This window comes from Mytilus edulis, chromosome 1, assembly GCF_963676685.1.
Source record: "Mytilus edulis chromosome 1, xbMytEdul2.2, whole genome shotgun sequence".
Taxonomy (NCBI): Eukaryota; Metazoa; Mollusca; class Bivalvia; order Mytilida; family Mytilidae; genus Mytilus; species Mytilus edulis.
In genome coordinates, this window is record NC_092344.1 from 77,875,604 (window position 1) to 77,881,925 (window position 6,322).

The window sequence follows — 6,322 nt, forward strand, 5'->3', positions numbered from 1 at the left end:
AATATTCAGCTTCTACTCTGAAAAATTGGAGAAAAATCTGTTGACCTGATTTTGGAGTTATTGCCCTTCAAATCATCATTTTTGTTAACAGCTTCATTGTTTTACTGGTGAAATACTATATAATGCTAATGGAGGATGATAGTCTATCTTTATAAGATTCAATATTAATGTGTGGATCTGCAAATCTACTCATGAATGATTAACAATATAATGGCCTTATTTAAAATTTGATATGTTGACTGAATGTGTTTCATTTTGTGATGAAAAATTGTTCAATTTGTATTTTTTGGTTTTAAAACTTATCCATATTTTGTATGGGCAGGAAAATCATCAATACTTTGGGTAAATTTTTGGGGTCCACTTTAAAAGTTTCTCTTTTGAAACCTTTTATTGGTTTAAACTTACTTTGACCTGTGTTATTTGTCATCGTTACTGTGGTGTCTGTGAGATATTCAGTCTTTATTTAATTTATTGAAAGATACTGTGACTCATTTCACAAAATCTTTTGAGAAAAAAAAAGTAAGTAAAAAACATTGGGATTACTTTCAATTATTTTTATTACAAGATGTTTTTTTTAAAAGAGCCCCTAATAGTTACTTCTATTTCAGAATGGACAGACATTCTGATACCACGTAAGCAAATAAACCTTGTAAATGTCTTTATAACCAAGCGAACAGTTATTGTGTTCATAATTGTTATGTTTTTTTTTTTATTTTGAGATTGTTTACAATATGTCATTTTAAGACACCTGGTATTTCGTACTTTCATGATATGTTTTGTGCCTTTATTATTTTGTAAATTTAAGAAAGTATGATGTATATGTATTTTTTACTATTCAATATTTTGCTGTCATGCAAATTAAGTGTACTATTTTATGCAGATTTTATGATTTATAAATTAAGTGCTTGATTTTTTTAGTACATGTACCAGTTTATATAGGAATTTTGCCTGTGGTTGTCTTTTGGTTATATTTTTATGTACTTTGTTGTTTTGAAAGTTGGTATTAAATTGCTTCTTCCATAGATAAATAAATTCATTCCATACCTAGGTAGGTAGGGAGATTCAGAGATTGGCATAATGTATAGATAATTGCTTGAAGAGTGTAAATCAGTTTCTAGTTGTTTTTTGTGACATTACATTAATTGCTGTCTCATTGATATATATATATATATATATGGTATACCCCATTTTTAATGTTATTCATGTTACTGTATTTAAAGGTTTTCTCTTCCTGGTTATAATTGTCATATATATGTGTTCTTTATGGGGAAATATTTGTAGCAGTTTGTTAAATAATAGATTTCAACTGATGTTCTTATGAAATGTTGGTAATGAAACTGTATACTGTGCATGTGAGAGAAAATTATCTGTGTACATGTTATTAAAATAACAACAATGTATCACAATAATATAAATGTTTGCATTCCTATTGTTTATGTTAATATTTTTAAAATTTATTTTAAGTAAGCAAGTTTTATATTTTGACATTAGTATTTAAATCATGTAACTTCAATATTTTAATGTAATAATTGACAATCTAGTGAATGGTGTCTTTGAATATGATATTTATACATGTTCAGTTAATTCTAGGACCCAATGACTTTTATTCTATTCTAACAGAATTTTCAAAAAGTGGTGGTCCAAATGTTTTGACCATCAAAATTTTTAAAAGAACTGACAGCATTTTGGTACTTTGCAATACTGTGGATTCATTAATTTTTCATGGATAATCAATTTAATGGAAATGACAAAGTCTGTATACATATATGTTTAGAAAATTCAGCTTTGTTTAAATTTTATGGTTGGTCTTTACCTATGAAATCCATGAACGTTGTATCAAACAAATGATAATAATGATTCCACAGTAAAAATACTTTAAATTTTAAGTAAATAGTGCATGTAGTGAGGACCAGCAGATTTTCTTCAAGGACAAACAGGGAAAAGATTTTTCAGAACCCTATCCAAAGTCAGGGATAATATGCTCTTTGTCACTCCTGAGAAATATAGCTTGACCAAACAACTTTATGATCAGTTTTGCATTGAATATGTTTGAAACAAGACTTTAAACAATATAAAACAAAGTCTTGTGGTGTTTTTATTAAAGCATGTTGATGTTTGAATATACTTATATACCCCATAATAAATTAACATGACAGATTTCTTTCACTAAAATGGCATGTTGATGTTTAACAATGGTTATTTATATAAGATATTTTAAACAGTATACTTGTTTATTTGTATGGTTATTGAATTTCTTTTTATTGGATGGAAATTGTGACTTTCTCTCAGAGGAACCTGTCAACCAAATTTACTTAATCATATATACATATATAGTAACATAAAACCTTACATTGGGAGATATTTTTTTTATTTTTATATAATTTACAGTTAGGATTTATAAGTCCTTCATTGATAGTTGTGTAACTGCATTGAACATAGCCATTTTGTGCTGAGAATTAATGGTCAGTTAAGGTGGTACATAACACTACAGGGAGATAACTCAGTTAAAGTCAGCTGAACATTTTAATCACATCCTATTGTTTAATAAGTGAATATTAAGCTGCTCAGTGATTTAAATTAGTGTTTGTCAAACTGTTATATATCCAATGATTTTTTTTTAAAGTCTTTGGTTCAAGTTTTTTGAAATATCTATATTTTTGTCAAAAGGTCAAAGTTAATATTTTTGTCAAAATTTTATGAAAATTAAACAAGACTTATTAATTTTAGGCTAGGTGTTTGGTACCACCTTAATCCTTTTCATGTTAGTTTAGCTTCATTGTAATTAACTTTGTGACATTTTTTTTTTTTAATACATTTTGGACTCTAATATTTTATTAATCGCCCTAACACCTAAATTAAGATGTTTAATAATTTGCATAGACCTTAATAATATGTTTCTTTACTGCTTAGTCCTCTGAGAAGGTAAAGAATATATGCGAAAAGTACCAAACTTTTTAACTGAATTTTGAACTGTTCATCAAATTTTTCAATTTATATGTTAGTGTATTAAACATGATAAATTTGATATTACAAAGGTTCACTTGGGTTCTTTCATGCATCTGATGTCTCACTAAGTAGATTTAAAACCATACAATTTTCTCCATTTTTGTTAACCAGAAGAATCCAGTTGTTATATTACGATCACTCCATTAACGAGAAAAGTAGTGGTAAAGGGCACTGAATTATTTGAGTTACATTTTTGTTTAAAATTTTCTTTATGTCATATTTTGACTAAAATAGTTGTAAATAAAAGTCAAAGACTTTCATGTATTTGGTTTTGATGTTATATATACATGTTATATTTGTTATTCTCGTGGGATTTTGTCTATATGTGTTACATTTTAGTGTTATGTCGTTGTTCTCCTCTTATATTTAATGCGTTTCCCTCGGTTTAAGTTTGTTATCCCGATTTTGTTTTTTGTCCATGGATTTATGAGTTTTGAACAGCGGTATACTACTGTTGCCTTTATTTTGCATATATCTATCTATCTAACTTATGTGTCCATGATTACATAAAGTTTTTAGTACTTCAATAGTTAGTCAGTTAGTTAATAAAAAAAACCATTTGAGTGGTTTTGCTTTAAAATTTCAAATACAAGTATGGGTTGTTCATAAAGTTAAATAGATTTTTATGAGTAAAATGGTGCATTTTTTATGAGGCTTGTCATAATTGGTTGTTATTAATCATGTGTTCTGTATTAACAAATTTGTTTTTACTTTTACTACTTTTTATTTTTGTTTCTATGTTTACATGCATGTTTAATGCTAATGTATTTACTCATAATAAAATATTTCAAAAGAAGTTTGTTCTTATCTTATTTTCTTTTCAAATAAGGAAACCACTAATTTATGTTTATAAAAAAATTTATACCGGTACAAGTCAAATATATTGCTGTTGCAGCATTTTTCTAATCATTAAATTCTGTGTGTGACTTTATTTTCGTAACCTGACTGAAAATATTTTTCAGTTTTTGTCAAGCCTGTGACTTTTGTCGCAGAAAGCTCAACATAAGGAAAGTGATCCAGTGTTTGTTTACTTCTCAAAACCTTTTTTTTAAGACAGTTTTCACTTGACCTTGACCTAATTTTGTGGATCAGTAAACAAGGTTAAGTTTTGGTGCTCAGATACTATAAGCAAAAGGTCTAGTTTATTCAGTGTATGGAAGAACTGTAAGGTATACATGTCCAACTGGTAGGTCTCATCTGACTTTGACCCCATTTTCATTGTTCAGTGGTTATAGTAACGTTTCTGTGTTTTGGTCTGTTTTTCTTATTCTGTATGCAATAGGTCTACTATATTTGGTGTATGGAATGATGTTTAGCTGGCAGGTGTCATCTGACCTTCATCTCATTTTCATGGAATAGTGGTCAAAGTTAAGTTATTGAGTTTTGGTCTTTTTTTCTAATACTATATGCAATAGGTCAACTATAGATGGTGTATAGAGATATTTTTATGATGTACATGTCAGTCCCGCTGGTTTTATTTGACCTTGACATCATTTTTACGGTTCATTGCTCAGTGTTAAGTTTTCGTGTTTTGAGGGTTTTTTTTAAACTATAAGCAATAGGTCAACTATATTTGTTGTATAGAAGAATTGTAAGCTGTACATGTATGCTGGCATGGTTCATTGGTCAATGTTAAGTGTTCCTTAGAAACTGTATAAGCAATAGGTCAACTATATTTAGTGTATTGAATGATTGTAAGGTGTGCATGTATTTCTGGTTTGGTTTATATGACCTAGACCTCATTTTCTTAGATCATGTTAAGTGTATGTGATAGTATTAGTAAAGCTTTATATTTAGGACTATCAACATGATATCAATAAGTAAAGAAGGCAAGACATTTCACAGTGTGAACACTTGTGAGTTTGTCTTTTTTCTAATACTATATGCAATAGGTCAACTATATTTGGTGTATGGAAATATTTTATGATGTGCATGTCAGTCTAGCAGGTTTTATTTGACCTTGACCTCATTATACTCATCGGTAAGTTTTTGTGATTTGGTCCGTTTTTCACAAACTATAAGCAATAGTTCAACTATATTTGTTGTATGGAATGATTGTAAGGTGTATATGTCTGTCTAGAAGGTATCATCTGACCTTGACCTCATTTTGCATGGTTCATTGGTCAATGTATAGTTTTCATGGTCAAGTTTGTTTCTGAGATCGATACTATAAGCAATAAGTCAAATAAATTAAATACATAGATTGATTGTAAGGTTTACATGTCGGTCTGGCATGGTAAATCTAACCTTTACCTCAATTTCATGCTATTCTTAGAAGTTACAAGTAACATGTCAACTATATTTGTTGTTTTCTATGGTTGGAAAGTGTACATATATTTCTTTGGTTATTCTGACCTTGGCAAAATGAGTTTATCTTGATTTGTACTTACATGAGCAACATAACAGGTGCCTTCTGGGGAGCAGAATCTACTTAACCTTCCCGAGCACCTCAGATCCCCCCCCCCAGTTTTGTTGTTGGGACAACATCATGGTAATGTAAAATGAATATGAACTATATATATATGAATATAAGAAATACACAGTCAGAATTTCAGCTTAATAGTTGGTAGCTCACAGGGCCCATTTGAATACATGTCCTACCGGGGTAAATTATTCTGACTTATATTTGACAGTCTTTACTTTTATCTATAAATGCTACTTGCTGAGCAAGAGAAGCAACAAATATTACATATCAAGTCTTTGGTTGGAACTAATCAGGGATAGAATCCACAGTCTGAAGCAGTGTGTGAAAATACAGCCTCACCATATGGTACATGATCACCAATATTCACAGCAAATCAACAAATACAAATGTCTTTGCATACTTATATTGGATAGTTCACAAGGTCCTCATTCTGTCCTGAGCTCTTGCTCCTGAATAACACAATCTATTAGCAATGCAGCAAATAATAATTTTCAAGTCATCACAAGACCACAAAGCAATTTATGATTATGACAGACATGCATTCTTATACTAAATGGCACATACCAAATACAGTTTACATGTCTTGAATAATTATGGAAAAGACCAGAAAAATAAACATGACCACAGGATAAAATCCTAAAGATTGAAAGGAACACTGAAGCATGACCAACATTCTTCATGAAAGAAAAGATACGACATAAAAGTATTTGCAATCTTGATAAAGGACAAATGTATGGAAACCAACAATCCAGATATGACAAGACTATGCCTATGTTTACTGGTCCTTGGCTAAAAGCAGCCAGTTATCAAGATCAGAGTGAAAATACATACTATGCCTTGTATAAATACATGTAGCTTGTTCGTCTTCATTGCATTTGGTTATCAAAATAA